Consider the following 20,653-nt stretch of genomic DNA (forward strand, 5'->3'; position numbering starts at 1 on the left):
ACTGATGAAATACAAGCACCAATTTTCTGTATTGCAACACACCACATGATGAATTTGGAGAACTATTATTGCAATTTATTAGTATTTTTAAGGCTTCACTGACACGATAGCTACTTTTTTTAAACGTACTTGGTTTAATATATACTATCTCTAATAGTGTGTAACGGCATCTGCTCACTTGTTGCATAGTCGATAATGGCGATGCTTTTTGGCTAGAAAGATTTGTGTTCGAACCACATCTATAACGCTAAGAAATTTTATCAGAAGATAATAAAGATGAGTTAGCCAGTTCTATCAACAGAAGATGGATTAACCAGTATCGTGGGAAAGGTATCCCCCCAATAAATCTGAATTTACATTCCATAACAGGTAAACCAGCCAAAGAACACACAGAATTAATAAACATCACACATTGACCTTATAGCCTTAGTTGCTTCCACCGTAATTTCACATGCTAAGTAGTAAAGATTTTAGCTTATTAGTTCCTTGTGTTCTGATTTCTTTTTGTAGTTGCATTTTGATCGATTTTATCACAGGAAAACAGGCTATGAAAGGATAATAGAAATTATTTTCATTCATTATTTTGTAACAAAAGTGTAAGCTGTTATTATAATGACTTCGTTGTTGTTGAATTCATTTTTAAGCGGAATTATTGCAACATCATAATTGAAACGTTTTTGTTATCTCACTTGTAGATCATTTCTTCGTACATTGAATGGCTTTTAAGAGAGTAACCTTTCAGAAAAATGTGTATCTGATTTCTGTGACATAAATTAATTCCACAAAGCATTCTTGCAGCATTTTTAAAAAATCGCATTGAAGATCGACGTATACCTATATTTTGATTTTTGTTTAATCAAAAGTTATATAAATGTACAGGAGTAAATTTCACATTGGTATGCATGCCTAATCATCCTGTTAATTCGAAACATTAAAATAATCAAGTATATAAAAATAAATGAAAGAACAACGAAAAGTCAAGACATTAATTACACTCAGATTTTAATATTTAAAACAAAAGAGCATGTGTTGAGACTCTGAACTAACCCAATCGTCAGCTCATTGACTAAGTAGACAGCGTTTCTCTTCTCCAACTGACACCCTCTGGGAAAATAATGAATCATGCTGTGGCATGGATGCTCATAAAAGTTAGGTTGTAGTTGATTTGGACGCTACAGTAGAAGATGGCGAGAAACCACAACCCTGCTTATTGGAAGTCCCAATTGGTTTGAAGAATTACTATGCTTGAATTTTACTGCAGGGTAAGTACCCTTCATTATCTTTTAAAATAACTTTTCTGTTACTCTAGTATACTTGTTGGAATTCCCAAATACTGTCATTAATGACAAAGTATTTTTTTAGTTTTAATGTAACCTTCATTTACCATGAAAACAATAAGAAATGAAATACGTATTTCAAGATTTTAGTAATTTGTGAAGAACAGTTATGTGGAATTTTATATTATTAATATAATAAAATAAAATAAGTTTTATTTCATTAATAGAAATTTATGTAGAATTCCATTACCAATCTTTTCCCTTTCTATTTCCATTTTCATTCTGTAACTTTATCTAGTATCACGGAAGCTCCACTAGGCTATCCAAGCGTTTATTAATTCATTAAAAAATAGAAATTAATTTTATCTTAAATATCTTTCATTCTCTAAAATGTTTAGTTATAATAACAAGGAAAAATCCTTTTAAGAATTTCTCACTGAAATAACTTGAATAACAAAGGACCTACAGTATCCAAAGTGAACTAGACACTGTTACGATAAACATATGAAGAAATAAAGTGTATTGCTTCGATATAAAATCGGTTCCTTTCCTCTTTTGTCTGTTTACTTATTGAATTTTCAAAATTGTGTATCCGAAATAAACAGAATTATTAAAAATGATGTCTTGAAATTCCATGAAAATAACCAATACCAGTGAACGTGTAAGATAGAGAAAGAAACCATCCGGTTAATAAAAACTTGCATTATTTCGTGCCACCAAATCACAACAGCGAGTGAGCATTTTTAAGAGAATAAAAGCAATTCCTTTAGACATAGTCCAGTTAGTTTACTTGTGTGTTTTTTCTTCTCGTTCCTCTAATGCTATGAAAAAAAGATTCGGCCTTTCGTGATCGTAATTTTTTTATGATGCTTTCCGCTCTCCACCCATTCTCTTCGGGACCGCTCATTTCCTAAAGCATTTGGTGTCTTTGTTGCTTTTCCCGTAAGTCAGTAATTCGGAGATGTCTATAAAAATTTCTCATGAACTCCGAGACAGGTGAACAGATGAGTTCCCAGACAGTGATGGATGTTCCCGAATGTAGGCGTACGGAATGATGAAGACATCTGGTTGAGATGTAATTTCCGAAGTTGTTCGAAGATTAAAACGACATATTTTATTTTACACGTTTAGAGGTACTTTTCGAGATTTATAACCGAAGAACTTTAAGTGTCAGGTTGAAGAGTGGAACGCATGGCTTCAGATTTCTATTACTAACCTACCTTACGTAATAAGGTGAAAACAGATCCGAATTGTAACCGTTATAAAGATGATGAAAAGAGTATTCATGAGAAGCTCATAATAGCGTATTCTCTGAGGGACGTTTTTTTACCTTTTTTTTTTCAGTGTGTGAAATCACGCAGTGTTTAGGAAAGAATAAAAACGGTGTATGATTCACACTCTAATTACAGATTTTCATACTCTAATTACTATTCAAAATAATTTTACTTACGATGGAAAGATTAATTAATTTCTCATAAATAAACTGTAATTCTAGTTTTCAATAAATTCTTAAATCAGCCGTGTTTCATTTAATTTTAATGCTCCTCAAATAAATCTGAGAAGAACATATATCGCATTTCATCCCAATCTCTTGAAGGTTGTTTTTTAAAAAGGCGGTAAAATTACTATATTAAATCCAGCTAAAATTTGTAACATAATTTTCCCAACTTTTGGTTATAATAAAATACGTTAAACGCCATTTTGCTACTTGTATATGAAAAATGAGTCATCTTCCACTGAAGTGGCCCTTATTAATCATTTCTCACCAAGAATAGTTTTCACTCCCATAGCATTTCAATACGATATCAAATGGCTTTCTATCAGAAATTCCAAATGCTAACATGCTTCATTTTCATCGATGCACAAGACTTTACAGTCTTGATGAGTTTTTTCACAACTGTGCAGTCAAGTTCTTTACCATTGTTAATCATTAAACTAAGACGGATCTTTATGTCAGCAACAGTTTCTAACTGCAGTTGCATATTTTTGATTTGGTATTAAACTGGTGAATTTTTACTGAAAATTTACTTAGAAAAGAACGACCTATAGCACATATTTGCATCATGGGCTAAGAGATACTTCAGAATTTCTTCTATAGAACAAAACAAAGATCTTAAAGTCACTTCTAGCGTCCAAAAACCAGAAGCAGAGTGCTAATGGAGCAGAGTGCTATCATTATCACAGGAAATGATAATCGCTTGCCATCGAAAGACATTTACAAACATCCATCCTACAGTGGAATTCAACCGACAGCTCGCAGGTTGAAGAACTGTGACGTTATCCATCAGCCCACTTAGACCAGCGAAATGCACTTAGGTTTCAAATGAATGCATTAAATATGTATCTACTTAAGTCATTAGCGTTGTTTGCAGTTTAAGTAGATAGTACTGTTAATCTATTATTATGAATGTAAAAGTGAATTATTTATACACAATCACTAATATAAAATATTTTTTTTTGTAATATGGACTCTTGCAGGTTCGTAGGTTGCACTAAAGTTGTATTATTCGTTTCTACTACCAGCAAAGCATATTTTAATTAAACCTACAAATGATTCTTGAACTTAAAATGGAGTTAAAAAGACGATCTTATCTGCCTGACCAGATGAAAGCCTCTCTTTCATCTGGTCAGTTAAATGCGTAGAAAATAATTTATCTTCAGATGTTATTAGCTGGGTATTATCATTTATTCTGTAATTTAACCCTTGAAATATTATGCGTAAGTGAATGATCAACCACAGTTGTTCGGTAAGATGTAAACTAAAACAATTATGTAAATTGTCTAAAAGATGCTTGGAAAATTATATGCACTTATGATGTTAGCTATCGAGTCTCATGCGGTGGCGACTGGGGTTCTTCTTTCTGCAAAATAGTCAGTGAACTTACAATTAATAGACATTACACTGGCTTCATACTCTTAATTGTAATTGTTTCTGCCGTAATTCGAAATAAACACAACCAGCGGTTATTTTTAACCGTTCAATATAATGCGATATAATGATATGACAAGCAAAATATCATTTGGATGTTGCAACCTTGTCTTACCTTTTCCGAAACATTTGTCTCTGAAACTCGAAGACCTTTCACCCCTTTCAGCGTGTTACAGCTAAACACTGGATGGATGATATTCCTGCTTACAACAGTTCGTTAACTTTTGCTTCATTTGGAGCTGCAATCGAACTCTCATCGGACCTGAAGCTTTATTCACAGTTCGGCTTATCATTAGTCTTTCTCCATCACCCTGCGAGATACGCATGGTTATAGATTCTCGCTCTCACACAGCACAGCACTAATGACTGTTCAAGGAAGACTGAATCAGATTGTTTGCCTTGAACTGTTACTTAGCCAGGACTTGCTGAGTGTTTGCGAACGTATAAAAAATACACGAGGAAAATAAACCGGGAAGAATTATAAATCGTAATGACCATATGCCTGTGCAATTGTTCTATTCATTTCATTTTCCATGAACACATTTTGAGTGGGAACAAAAATATTAAAACCAACTTCCGACACTAATATAATTGATACACATGAACTCCGAATAATATGTAGATACTGTATGTCTTTGAGCTTTTTTATTATGGATTCCACCGTTCTTACAGTACTCTAAAGTGACTCTTAATGGACAGATAGAAATCCAAAACTATCTTCAGCATTCCATGTCAAAAGCTTTAAATTGCATTGAACTGCTATAGAAAGGTATTTATGGCCCGTACAAAATTGAATTTTATTACATTCATTGCCTGGTGAGGTTCCTACCATGCACTGTTTATGTCAACTGAAAATAAATACTGGCCCAGGATACATCGAAATAAATTACTCTATTGGACTAGAAGGGAAGTTACTCTTAAAGTGACTCTTAGATTCTGTACATTCTTAGATTAAGATTCGATAAACTATTTTTAAATTTTAATAGTATTAAAATATCTTAAAACCACCCAGACATTAAACTAAGAAGATTATGTAAATTCCGACGATTTCTAATAATTTAAATACAATATTATTAACACAGAAGAATTTTTAATTTTATTAGTTGAAAATAGATTATTTTACGGAATTTATTTATAGCTATATAGGACAGAGAAACTTATTAAAGGTGAACACGTGCAAGTCGAATACCCATTTCCTATTTCTCTGCTTGAACGACAATTCTCTTTCCTTCTGAGTATCTACGTTCTATCATAAACCTGTTGGAATGGTACAAGCTATTAATTTCCCGATGTGGTATTTTCCCAACACATCCAGGTTACTGTGTGCTATCTCCTTAAATTTCCAATTACTTCGCGAGGCAGGTTATTTTGCAGGGAGCGCTACAAATCCATAACACGTGTTATCCAACGATCGCCCAAGCGATTGCCGATGAAGATTCGTAGTTCGATTGTGTGCGTTTGCTCCAAAGAGGTGGGAGGGAGGAAAGGGGAAATGAGTCCTAAGCTAACGCAATCTCTCTCACTTTTTTTGCAAGAGAAACTGGATGATCACAGAACGAAAAAAAAAAGACATTATCGCTAACTGTTGATCAGTAAGAAAAAATGAGAAGCCCAGTTTAGTGAGAACAGCACAGGGCTTGACTTTTATATTCATAATGCTGCAGCTCACAGTAATTTCTGACGAGATATTTCAGAGACCCCTACAATATCCAGAAGTCCGCAGATTTTATACTTGCCAAAACTCATTAATTCTGAACTGTCCATGTTTTTTACCTTTAGGCTTGCTGCGAAATATTTGCCAATATCTGTAAGGAATACCATGATATGATTTTTTAATCAACAGCTGTGATATTTTAACCTTCGATGTAATGCTGGGCCTGACTTTTTTCCCCTTACACTATAGTGGTATTAGCAACGTGTTATTGCAATATTAATTGTCCTATTAAATGCGAGCTGTCCCAACAAAAAGGGTTATAATGATTATACTTCTGAACACTCGATGGACCATGCAGTGAAAACAAGCCTAAACATATATTATCCGAAAATAAAAGTTTGTAGCATTTTTCACAAGTTAAAATATTACCTTTATCGCTCTTTAAAGTACATTATAATATGGCATATGCGGAAACTGTGCGCTGAAAATTTCTGCTGTTGGCAAGCGTGTTATTACGGCACATGCTCGTCTATTTCGTTCTTGACGAATCAGTTTGTTACCGATTAGACGAAATCACATCGTATTGCCACTATGAAAAGACGGAAGCATTACGTCATATCCGTCTAAGTCAAATAAATAAAAAAACTGTTATATACAGAAAAAACAAAGAATTTCCGTTAAATGCATTACTAACATTATTATTCAGCATAGGCATCGTATTCATTGAAAATTTTTCAACGGTTAGTGAAGAGTGTAAAATAATTATTAATATTTTGTAACTTACAAGTTGAAAATATCTTCTTGCATTAGTAGTGTGCTTTGTGATAAGTGAGTTGGTCTGATACAGTGGAAGAATATTTCTTTTAATTAGCTTTTAATCCCACAAAATTGGCCAGATACATACACGCAATTTTCGGACACCTCGTTGTTTTAGTTGTTTCGTCATCTTTAAAATAATAACTGTGATAAGTAAAATCGAATACAGGAAAAGGTAGAGAGATTATAAGCTCATTATAATAATTTAGTATTAAATAGTAAACAACGAAATAAAATGGTGTAGTTATAATGATACTACCTTTAAAAATAGATTTCTTTAGAAATGTCTTTCACTTTAAGCTAATCACTATATATTTACCGGAATAAATATCTTTTCATCATTCTTTACAACGATTTTCTTATACAATAGTAACAGGATACTGGAAAAAAAGTCGCCAGCAGTAATCGGATTAAAGAATTAAAAACAAAATAGGAGGATGTACTCGATATACGTACTCAAATTCCAGAAACGTTTTAGGAACTTATTTTTAACACGTTTTGCAGTTCTGTGCCACTTTTAATGCAGCTTAAATTTCGTAATAAATCTGTTTTCATAAACAAATTACACCAGAATCCGTGAAATGTTTGCTTAATATGAAAGGAGTTAGAAAGTCTTCATGCTAGCCTCCCAGACTAGTATTAAGATTGGAAACGGATGTTCATAAAAAGTATTAATCATTTTAATATATCAGCCAATACAAATGATTAGTTTCACATAGTATAGGCAAATGTCGCAGTATTCTCGTTACCATGACACCGTTTGAAAATATGTATTACCCATGGGGTATGCGAAATGATTACGAGACATTCGCAGAAAATTTACCATATTAGAAATCAATTTAGCAAACTTCGACATTGCAAGTTATTCGACTTTACTTTTACAGTATTTCTGGTTTATTGTTTCAACAATGAATTGCATCTATATCACTATAGCGATGACATATCGCCAGAGAGGTGAAATGACGTGGCTATTTCGGTAGTTAGAATTTTTCTAGCGTTTTAATATCTTTCTATAATTTACTTAGAACCTCTCTTCATCCTCCGTAACTCATTAATTGTACTTATAATCATAATTATTGGTTTTGACATATCATCCTTCTCCATACTGCCATCCAGTTTTCCTGATCTCCCTCTGTTTGTCTTCTTCTATTCCTTTGTACAGATTGGGAAATATAGTCATGCTCAAGATAATTTGAGAAGGAAACATCTGTAGTATGAAGAACGTGTTTTGCACCGAAATTTTAAGAGACGTTAACGAGTTAAACGCTGTAAACACGCAAACTTTTAAAATAATGGATGAGCTTTTCAGCCTAATCTTCGTCCATGGTATATGTGCCGGATCCCGTTACACACCCTTTATTCGGCGTTCGCTTGCAATACACGATTGAAATATTTAAGAGGCTTCTCGGACATTTACGACAGGGGTGTTTACTGGCCTCTTTCTCAATGATATCCCCTCTACTAATTTTATTATCGTAGTTATTTTCGACTGTGCAATAATTAAACACCATGGGATGTTGTTTAAGATCTTTTAAGATACAGATTCCTGCTGGTTCTCGTAAAGATGCATCGTAAAGATTACCCCTAGCTAGAACTGATTAAATTGCGTTTCCTTTCTCACGTCTAAAGTGTTTTATCATCTCAGCAGATCTGGATGGTAGATAAGGATGATGTGTATGTGTTTGTGTGGGGTTGGAGGGGGGGGTGGAGAGGTATTTCTAAATTTCGTCTCTAATAGGGTACTAGAAACTATATCCAGTTTAAGTAAATGAATAAAGTGTTGTGATGTTCTTTTTGTTAAATAGCTTCCAGAATAATGTAATTCAATTTGTCTCTTTTTTCTATCTTTATTTATACACGAACACCAGTCCTTATTTCACTTTTGCGTCTTGTTTTGAATTCTTAGTTCTAAAGTATGCGCCTCATATGTAGAATATTAATTTATACGCTTTTATAGTTACGCTGTTGTAATTATGGCATGAAAATCTTTGTTATTTCTTAGGGCTTCCTTAGCCCATCCAAAAGGAATGCTTGTCCTCTATAGTTGAAAAACACGCACACCCACACACACATGGATTCGAATTCTGTTTGAATGCGAGATATCTATAAGGACTCTAACAGTGATTGTCTGATCTCCCATACGGGTGACATTACTATTCTGAGAAAAAAAAAACAATGATTTTTTTTTCTTCTCCAAACATAACTTGTCTATTAACAAACATACCGTACAAAATATAATCGTCCCACCCCATCATAGTTGCATTTGACTCTAGGTTGGCTTTTCTAGTTATTCTAATATGTCATTTTTCCGTTTAGTGAATCCGAAAATCTTTTGAATGATGGAATGGATTTTGTTTATTCATTCACTTTACGATATAGTTAGTCTCGGCTTGATATAGACATGATATACGTTGTTTGGCATTGAGCTGACCAGTGAGCAGCTAACACATGAAACAAAATCATTTATTACGTAAAACCAAAATTGTTAGGAAAAGGTGAAGAAGTAAAACTTGATTAAAGACATTTACCCGATAATTCTCCCCCCCCCCCTTGTCACGAATTGGCTGTTTTTAATCAAATTTATTGCTTCCAAATATACTTTTAGATTTGCTTACCACATGGTTATCCGATATATGAAAGAATACTTCCCTGGTGCAATAACAGGTCAGTAGTTATTGCTATGGCATTTATCTGTAACTCGTAAGACAGTTTCATTCGTCGATTTTCTGTGTAGTAACAAAGGATGCTGCTGAGAAATATTCTTTAATATCTCTAAGGAATGATCATTGGAGGGTTAACCTACTCTATGGTTGAAGAGTCATTTCAACTTTTAAATTTTATGAAAATTCCAGTAGAAAATACATCTTTTTGTGAAAACCAGAACAAAAAAAACATCACTTATTGATCTGCACTCCGTTCAATAAGATTTCACATTTATCAACAGTTAAGATAAGGGAGAATAGCTCTATTTATGAAACGTGAAACATAGAAATGAAAGTAGCACACTACACCGACAGGTGACTCCACTGTATCCAATCAACGAAACACTGATGGAATTTCATTAGCAGGTTGTGCCAGGTGAATACGTTAATCACATTAGCAGGTTGTGCCAGGTGAATACTGAAAAGCGTGTCAACAAACTGGATCCTCAGAGGCCATCAACATCGCTTTTCCTGATTAAAACCGATCTATGAGTTTACAAACATAAAAAGTAAATTTAAACTGAGCAGGTGAAACATTACTCCAATAATGCATCCATCATTCAAGGAATTGAATGAATAAAATTTCCTTTCCCATAGATTGATGCATGGTTTCCATATTAAAAAATACCCTTTGGTATTTTGACGTCATCACTTTCTTAATCTCTTGTGAAACGACTGTTGTCGATAATCATCTACAATTCCATAAGTTTCGTATAACAGATGACGTTAATAATGTAGAAGTTATTACACCATATCCCTCAGACGTATTGGATAACCTTTTGACATTTTCAAAATTTCATTTACAGTAACTAATAAATATTTGCAGAAAATGCATTAATATTTATCAATTAAATACTTATTGGAGTTAAATATTTAATTCTATTAAATCCTTTCTGCATTGTTAATTTAAATACTCTTAAATCTTGGTAAGTTTCAGTGAGAGTGTTCTGTGACTATTCTGTAGTTGTTTGCAGCCACATTAGCAGAGTTTATCGTGCGTGACAACAGATGGAGGAAGAGGAATCCAGAGGATAAATGCATAACACTCATCATCTGGAGTTCATTCTGTTAACTGTACGCGAAAGACAACAGAGACTGCGGAAGCCCATTAGTTCGCATTATTATTAGTTCTCATTATTCTGGGAAACAGCAAGGAGAGAGAAGAGAAATTCTCTCTGGGCCAAACGTTATTTTCACACATTTGAATTTCAATAATGTTTGTTGTGTTCTTTTTATTCTGTTTACTGTTCAAACTAAATCAGTCTTGGGAATCAGTTAGATAGAAAATCGAATTTCTCTTGGCACCATTCCAGTTTTCTAAATTGTTTTGCTAATTTTTTTTAACTGTGTAGTTTCGAATAGTAAACTCCATATTACGTATATCTTCGTTGAGTATTTTTTTTCGACTATGCAAAAATACTCAGTACTTTATTTTTCTTATTTTTGACTGAATTTTGTATCTCTTTACTGTTGTATTTAGTAAGAAATATTTATTCTATTACTTTATTTTAAAATTTGATTTTAAAAACGATTATAATTCACCGAGGAAAAGCTACCATTGGAATAATTCGGAAACTTATCTTAAATGGTTGTACTCGTAACATGCTTTATCTTCTGAAAAAATAAGAGTGGGTGAAGTTTGTCAATATTAAGCGTGATGTTAAAATGGAGTAAGCATATTTTATAATATTTGAAACTGCTGCTCATCTTTCTGTTTAGTGCGTAGGCTTTATCTTCAGTTTCTTCCAATAATATAAAATTAATAAGACAAATAATTGATTAATTTTATCATTTCTATGCTTAAATGTACACCTTTGTCAAAATGTTAAACTTTCTATTTTTTATCTTATAATTCTTCTGTTCATTTCGCAGTATTTATTGTATTTTGCTTGCTTAACTTTTTTTTATAAAATAAGCATTAGGTAGTTATTAAATGGTCCGTTTTTAAATTGGAATTACGATCTTAGCCTTTTCGCATATTGAAACGTAATTAGTGATTTAATTCCTAACATACTTTGAGAAAGAAAGTAGTTGATAATTTATGATTAAGGAGATCAGCGCAACTGACCTTCCCTAACTGAAAAGAAATTTTTGCAGCGTAGCTTTACATGTGATTCACTCAAAAAAAAAATGAAAATAAAAAATCTTAACGACAATGAAAATCTCAAATCTCATCCACACTTGTTCCCTTAAAGCTACTATGATTACTCGATTTTGCGTTGATTATTTTATAATGTTTTTATAATTTATAAGTAATTTCTAGTTAACTTCACTCTAAACAGGATGGTGATAACACGTTCAGTAAACAGAGTAATATTTTACTTCTGCAAACACAAACATCGTCAAATCAACAGACTTCGTAGTATATTTACCCTGTAGTCTTGTACATAGGCTTAAGTTAAAGCTTTCAAGGTTGCTACCTGAACCATTAAAACGTTGTTGTGTAGAAGAACGGTAGGAATTCATTAACATTCATTGAACATACCACAGGAATAAGTAGAAAGCACTTGCCAGTAGCTTGTAAGTATAGCGAAGTACGGTGTTATCGTGTCGGTGAAGACTTTATATAATTCTCCAACAGTAATGGTTGCTATGCGTGCTCGTTTATTGTTTGGAGGTCCTACTAAACGTAGCGTGCAAGACTGTCAGAAACGCATGCGATGGAAGAGTAGCATTAACCATCTGTAGCACACTTATGACTTGCCATACATTTAGCGGATCGTGCGATAGATGGGAAAGTTCATATGGCGCTACAATTTGGCTTGCTACGGGGGCACAGAGGAGCAGAAACCTATTGAAATACAGCGCTTTGATCCTGTAGGCTGATGAAGTAGCACATCTATCGAGGCCTCAAGCAGCTCTCTGACTATAAATATTCAAAGTCTCGTTAGGAAATTTTAAACCTGGGTGCGCGCGCACACACAGTTTATTCCATGCTCGATATATTTCGACCATGTAAAATCCAACAATAAAATTCCCAACACATATATCGAAAAATTAAACCCTGACAGCCACACTGCGCTCTGTTTATGAGTATAATGCATTAAAGTCTTTTGCTCCTCCTTACCTTCCCCCCACCCTATTCGTTGATGTATCCTCGCTTTATGACTGCGAATACATCATGCCCTGTTACGCTTACTAAAACCTGCTTGCAAAGCTAAGAGGAAACTGCTTCATCTAAGATATTGTTATTCAAATTTCACTGTGAGAAAGAGCAGATTTGAATACTAAACACTGTGTAGTGGGCTATTATGGACGTAATAGCTGCCAGCAAGGTAGAAACGAAAGAAGAAAAAAAGAAGCAGATCCAACAGCTTTGTGTCATGTCAAGTCATGTGTTAACTTAGCTGGAAGGTGGTTGTTGGTGATCGGCAAGGAAACCAAGTGATTAGTTTAATTATCCGGCAATAGAATTGGCTAATGTGTGTTAATTAAGAAACCCGAAAGTTATCCGAGCCTGATAATCAAGTTGCTTCTTCCTGTATACATTAGTAGAAACGATGCAGAATTCTTCTCCGCAACGTCTTGACAGGATCTCATTTAAATATTTCTAATCTTGTAATTGTTACAATGCTGCAAATTCAGATAAATCTTAGACTGCATAAATGACTTCGTAACGGACTTAAATATTACCTTATACATTTAGTGTATCTTATTATAATAATTAGATAAGTAAATATCTCTGATTCTTATCAGACAAAGTCAAACATTCAAATGAAAACTGACTTGGTGAGGAATAGTCACTAAGTTAGTTTTCATTTCTTTCTTATGTGAACGGCTGGTTTGGTTTAATTGGAACTACGGTCGAATCATGTGATTTAAGCATGTTATATGTTAAATGCACGTGTTCTCCGGTGGCCTGTTTGCATTTTTTTCAGAACGCAAAATTATAGTACAGTTATCATAATAATGGGATGCGTATGCCTCCTTTAGATCCTTTAGAAACTACATGGAATTTCTAACGAAAGCTTCCTAATATTTTGAAAGGTAGTGTAGAACAATAGTCGATTACATTCATGTTCTGCATGATTTCCGCTACAGCAAACGCGATATATCTATTCATTTGTTATTGTTGATAACGTGGCAGGTTTCCTAACAATAAACACAATTGCTTTATAAACCAAGAAGTTTTTCAAATTATTTGTCTAAAAGCTACATTTCCTCTGGACATTTTGAAGTATAACTGATATCTTTCTTTGCAGTTTAACAACTTTAACACGATTTTTCAGCAATCAATTTACGCGTTGTGTTGTCATTGTGCCCCCGGAGATGCTGTAAAAGGACATATTCAGTGGCATTAAGGTACACGGTTGATTTCATTCTGTTGCCGACTGGGTTGTGAATAATGTGTTTTTGGTATGGCCAGTAAGGGGTGCAGCTGGGAGCACCGTTGCTCTCTCTCTATGGTGACCGACATTAACTTCGGATGTTAGATGACTTTCACAAGCTTCCGTATTGCACCACATAAAGGAAGGCTTTACGTTATGTATGTTAACAACATCTACAGATGGCGCATCTGTCAGCGCCTCGCTGCGGGCAATCTACAGTTGTTTTTGGTTTCCTAGACGACTGCTGTGGTGATACACAGTGCAGATTCGGTGTCAAACATTTTTCCAGTTGGAATAATTCAGGAGTTTTCTTATTGTTTCAGATAGTCTAGTATCGAATTGTGCTATGCATTATATTGCTTTAGATTTGGGCATTTATTTCTAGTCTAAAATATATGTATAAATTTGCAAAAATTTATAAAATTATACCAGGGCTCAACCCCCTCTCCCTCGTTTTTAGTATGTCCGAAGTCAGTAGGAATCCTTAAAGTGATAACGAGTGATGTATCATAGCTGGAGAAGGTTTTTTTTTTTTTTTTTTTTGTTCAGTCTGCAGCTACTCGCCAGGTAGCAAAATCCACTTTGGGAGACCATGTGTCGACCTCTGTATATAATGTGCTTTTAAAATGGACTATTGCTCTATTTGAAAAATTAACATGTGGATGATTTAGTATCTTATAAAAGCAAATATCGCGAATCAGCATTTCAAATCAAAGGCATATTTTTTCATCATAGAAGAACTGTATTCAGTCCCAGTTCATGTCCTCACTGGCTATAAAATATAATAATAAGGATGGTTATTGGGATCGTGAACACTAAATTGTGAAGATCATCTGCAAGTAACTCTCACCCATAGGTGTATAAATCATTGGTAAGAATTTCACAGATAATGTAGCTCTTAATTCGGACACATTATAGCGATTAGGCAATACAGAAATACTTCTGTTTTATCTTAAGTAAAGTTCAACCCCACACCTTAGATTTCAGAAATTCTGCTTGGGTTTGTGTAAAATTTAATTCTTTAATAAGTTCATTCCATTCAGTTGAATGATTAAATGAAGACAGCTTTCTAAACTCTGAATTTGATTTCTTGTTTTTACTCGTTTCCATCTCTTTCAACTGATGTTGACAAGTCAACTTTGTCAACATCAATTTAGCGGGTCTACGAACACGCAAGTCTGAGGTCAATGCATTATACAAGATTAGGTGTTGGGCTACTCACTCACTCCCCTCTTTCTGCTTATCTTTCTGGCCCGTTACGTTAATTAAGCAAAGGTTGCAGTGAGGTATGATCCTGAGGAATAGGTTCCTCGTGATTTTAAGGATTGGAAAAGACATTGATTTATCCTTGTTTTTTCTACTCAATTTCTACTATTGCCAACAAGAAATAGTTTTAAGCATATTCATATCAGTGTTTCATGAAATAACTACGTTCATCCGAGAAAATATATATAGAAATCCTCTTTTGAAATTTTACGCTGACGCTATTTACTGTATGTGTGCTCGAGGACTCGTCACACATTGAAGATACAGATGCAGGTCACCCTTTTTTGATATGAGATGGGAAAATTTTCTTTTGTAACTTGAGGATGTATCCCGAATGATTCCATTTCCGTGATGAGATGGTACCGTAGTTTTTTAATTATTTATTTTTTAACTCAACCGAATATTAGTGTTTGCAGCTTATTACTCATTTTCACTTTTTTGCGTGCTCATGAGCTATCATCACTTCCTTCTGAGTGCTGCGTTATATCTTATTACACTTGTGTGAGTAGCATTTAGTCTGTATGATTTTCCATTCTGATTTCACCATCAATTAAGTGAAATGCATTGACAATTTTTCTTGGTTAAAGTAATTAAAGAAGCAAAATAAACTGAAAATTACACGGTTAGTAAGAATTTACGAATGTTAAATTCGTAATTCGAATTTATCATTCGCAAATATCCCGAAACTGAAGCAATGCATTTTGAGTGATATGAGTTCTGCTGCAATCATTAGAAACACACTAGTTTAAGGGATCTTCATTAACAAAGAACAGGGAAGTAGAAATTTTATGGGAAGCTGAGGATGGATAGTGACGGAATGGATTTGCAAGAAACCATCTTAATTTCAAGAAGAAAACTAATATTTCTCAAATGTTTTTGAGAAAAACCTTTTATTTTTTTTTGAGAAAAACACTACTCTTAAAAGAAAAGTCCTGTTTACATATGTACTGTATATTATGAATTTTCAGAATAAGCTTGCTACATTCTCGATTTTAGTTCTGTGATTATGTATATTTGTATCCTGGAACAGGTTATTCGAAACAAAAATACAGAATGAAATCAAAATTGATGAACGATTTCGTTATTTACTATGCATGTCAATTCATACAAACAGACTATGTTCATCCGAGAATTAAATATATGTAGAAATACAGCACAGCACTTCAGAATGAAGCAAACATCAGTCCTATTCTTGATGACAGTTTTTAAGTTAAAGGTGAGTTATCCAGCTGTGGGTTTGTATTTCTAAATTCGAGTGTTTTATCTTCAAAGCAGGTTGACAGTATACACAGTTAATAGACAAACACTAGTTGCTTCGGCCAGTTCTAAACAATTCAAATAAGCATGTTCATGAATGTTTTATATATATATATATATATATATATCTATATATATATATATATATATAAATATGAGGGGGGAAGGAAAGGAGAGAGTTGAAACTCGGCATGCGGTATCAAGGACACCACCAATTTTTTACATAAATTTTGCGAGATAAATGCATTCGCGAGGATAAATGACATGATCGTTATCCTTCTCAAGAATAATTTCTGAGTGCTTCAGTGTTGTACGTTGTATCATATTCAGCACACGACATTTTTTTTTCTTCATTTCTACTTCACTCATTGTTTATTACTGTTTGAAGAAGTGAAGTTAATTTGCGAACGGTCTTCATAACACTAGGTGGGTAATTCCCAAGACAACTGACAACTAGAAAAGATCCTTTATGACGATAAAGAATACGTATAAAGAAGCTACGGCGTGTGTAGGGCCTCTACAAGAGTCACATTAAAAACTTTATCAAACAACAGTGTCGTGTACAGTATTAAAAAAAAGAACACGGGTTTTGCAAACATGATTTTTTTTAATAAGGCAGTATGGCACCCTTCAGGGAATACCTACTTTCTGCTGTCGTGTACTGATTTTTATAGCTTACTTTCTTGTTATATCATAAAGCTATTTTTTTTCCTCCTTCGGAAGCGTTACGTAAGACATGAGACTTCATTTTTTTTGTTTACTCAAAGTTTTAAAGAACATCCCTAATAAACGATATCAGTAGCTGTAAAAAGAGAACTCAGATTCTCTTTGGCCTGCAAACAATAAATTAGATCAGGGGTAGCATTAAAATGACGATACTTTTTTCGAAACGGTTTATATTTTGCACGGAATTAATATTTGACTGGTTAGAGTTGGATGAACTCAATAACTAATAACGTTCGATATTATTGGCTGTATATCATGTTTTAAACCTTACTAAGGTTAAAACACCATATCTACATTTTGTTAAAACTATTTTAACAAAATGGAAGTTACTTCGTTCAGCGCTTTCAAAGTGTATTTTAAGCAAATCCAGATGTAGTTATCCAATTAATGTTAAAATTTGATTTTTCAATTTTCGCTTGGCCACCTCAGTATATTGTTAACAGGAAGGCAATTTAATTGTAACAAATTATTATCAAATCAACCGTTGTTTTAGAATTAAAAAAAAAATAGTAGGCCAAGTTTACTGATAATGGTATATCATCGTTAATGGACAAAAGTATTAGTTTTCTCAATTACTTAAAAAAGTTTCTTATTAAAAAAAAAAAAAAAAACCAAGGTTGTATTACTTGTGTTCTCTCAGTGATGAAGCTGTGGTTAGTGGCGTTTCCATCATTATTTTTCCCCCCAACCGGAAGCCTACCTTTCACTAGTCTCTCTGTTGTATCTATAAATGGTCCAAAGTTTGTTGGAACTATAAAGAATAAAAAAGAGGAACTAGAGGGTTGCACCAACGCTCCTAGGTGTTATTACGGGTGAGTAATTGACAGGGTTTCTTTCTGCCTTCCGTGCTGTAAAAGTATTTCCGCTAAGGGGTGCGTTAGATGAAGAGAAAGTGCTGAGCTGCAGTTGTTGAATGAGATCGTTATGGCAGTACGACCAAGCAAAAAAGTATGATTGCGGCGTTAAAAGACAACGAGAGGATAGTTGGTGGTTGCTTTCTTTGACTTTAACAGAAAACTTCAAGGAGCAGTAAAATACTTCTGTCATCTTCAGTTTTAAAGACCTTTTTAAAATAAATATGGTAAAAATATAACTTTTCAGAACTTTGAATTTCTGTTGGATTTATTCTATAAAAAATATTTTTTATTTAATTTACAGTTTTGGTAATCACAGCTCTAGTGGTTTTATATGGCACTGTTTACATTTGGTTACTCTACATGTCAACTGAAAAATTATTACTGTGATGCAAATACCATCACGAATGAGATTCTGTAAGGAACCAAAGACACTGAATTACACAATAAGAAAAAAAAATAAGAATAAAAGAACGCCCATGCTCACAAAAACTGTTTCAGACATAGACTTTTAGTGCTGTTAATACCAATTATGGCAACTGGGTTCGAATCCTGCCGTGAGCATGGCTGTGGCTGTTAGGTAGGAGATGAATATCATCATCGGGTGTTGAGACCTCGCCCCACCTATTATTAGAGGCCTGAAAGTGGATTGAAAAAGTTCCATATCTGGTTTCTAGAGTAGAGTTTCCAGACTATATAAAAATAAATAAAATACAAGAAATATATATAAACCTAATTAAAAAATATATAAATTCCTTGGCCACCCACGGTTCGAATAATGTTAGTTTACATAAAACCTTTCGAGAGTTGGAGCCAAAAAAATTAAATAAAATAAAATAAAATCAGGGAGACTTTCTAACGATTTAAATTTAGAACTGAAAATATTTTAATCTGAAACTAAGCGATTTAAAAGAATAATCTCTGTTTGTCAATTGAATTATTTGAATAAAGTGATGATGATATTTAAATTGCTATTTTTGTATTATTCAAACTAAAAGCTCCCATATAGATAATAATAAATAAATGTGTTGTAATTTAATAATACATATTCGTAATTTTCTGTAACTTATAGTCTATAACAAAGTACCTTAAGAAAAGTCGGTGCCTTTCTGAATTTATCAGTTATTTCTGTGATTTCATGCATGTTAGCATAATACCGAGTTTTATATCCACGTCGGATAAATACTGGTTCACCCATACGTATCTCTTGCTTATCATATTTTAGCCATGCATTTGCGTTACTGTAAGTCGGTATAGTAAGCGCTATTCAAATTGGATTCGGGCTTTGTTAAAATTTCCTTTTAATACTCTTGCACACAGCGGCTGAAGGATAAGTCAACACTCATGACAACCAAGTACCACAAAAGTAGACTGTAAAAGAGTGAATTATGAGCGGTACTTTTATGGATTTCAATGCAACGGCAGAAATTCCTGCTTTGCCAAAACATAACCCTATCAACAGAGAGAGAGAGAGAAGGGAGGAGGGGGTTTAATTATTGATATCTGTGCACTTTTACTCCCTTATTCCTTCATCCTTCTTACTTTCCATCAGTAGTTTGAAAAGCATTCCTTTCCACCCGCATTTTTATTTTGTCATTTATCATCTCTGCACCATAGAATTGATTTCCGCTCTGTTACGTTGTAGCGGGCCCAGCGGTAATTCTGGGCAAGCTATGACGAGCGTGATCTCACAGAGCTGCACGGTTTACTTGTAATTTAGGTCTTAAATAGATCATTTTTATTTGTATGCAAAGGTCAGAGGTATTAGTTCCTGCTACGGAAACGGCTAATGTTACGGGACAAGAAAAATGACGTCGGGTACTTAGTTCATTCTTGTGGACACGTGCGAAGAATTTTTATGCGTGATTTATCCACCCCACAACTTGGAAGATAATTCAGTTTACATTATACGATATTGTAAGGGGTTGGGAGAACCGACGTTTGCCGAAATTTTCCGAAGAAAGTTCGAGCTGCGGTCTATGCTATGCCAAAAAAAACAACAACAAAAAACGAAATGGTACTCTAAAGTAGCAACCGCATTCACATCAAAGGCACTGTTGAATTACTTGTTTGCCTTTGAAAAAGTGTGTATACAAACTGCAAATTCTTGTGCATAGATGATTTTATTATTCAACGAAAAGCACAATAAATCTGGGCGATAGAAATCCCTAAGATTTCCCATGGTACGATATTTAGACCGACGATAGGAAAAGGCGTCTTTGAAAGAAACTGCATTTGATGTTTGTTTACTTAAAATTATATTCCATTCGCTATTGTGCTTGAAAATGTTGTGAATCGGATGCTCTGTATTCAACTTCATTTCTGAAATATCTATAAAATTGAAGTATGAGGCATTAAATCATTGTGCTTCTCTATTCAAGCAACGGCCTTTCTAAGTCCTCTATTTTAATTTTGTGAATAAGAACGTTTCAATATTTTATACAAGGTGTTCGTCTGATAGTATCCCATCATTCCTTCCTGAGCCATTGATATGAGCGTGCTATACTCATCCTGTGCGTGCCATTACGAATTTCTTCTTGTATCTTCTGCGTTGTTTCAGTGGCTTATGTCCATCTTCCTACTTTCTGAAGTATTCTAGTCATCTACAACACCAACGGTGATGATGTTGACACCAAAGATATTGCTGTCATTATCAAAAAGACAGTCACTGAAAACACGGCCACACTGTGATTTTTTTATTTTGAGACTTTCTCTTTTATTGCCTTTTCGTAAAATCAACGGTTGACATTACCAGACAACAAATAGCAACTATTAATCACAGGAAAATGCCTGTATTCTCCTTAAAAAATCCCTGAGATATGACAATCCAGTGCCCGAGTGTTT

The sequence above is a fragment of the Typopeltis vanoorti genome, chromosome 8 (genome assembly GCF_054136105.1).
Source record: "Typopeltis vanoorti isolate ZY-2024b chromosome 8, IOZ_Tvanoo_1.0, whole genome shotgun sequence".
Classification (NCBI taxonomy): Eukaryota; Metazoa; Arthropoda; class Arachnida; order Uropygi; family Thelyphonidae; genus Typopeltis; species Typopeltis vanoorti.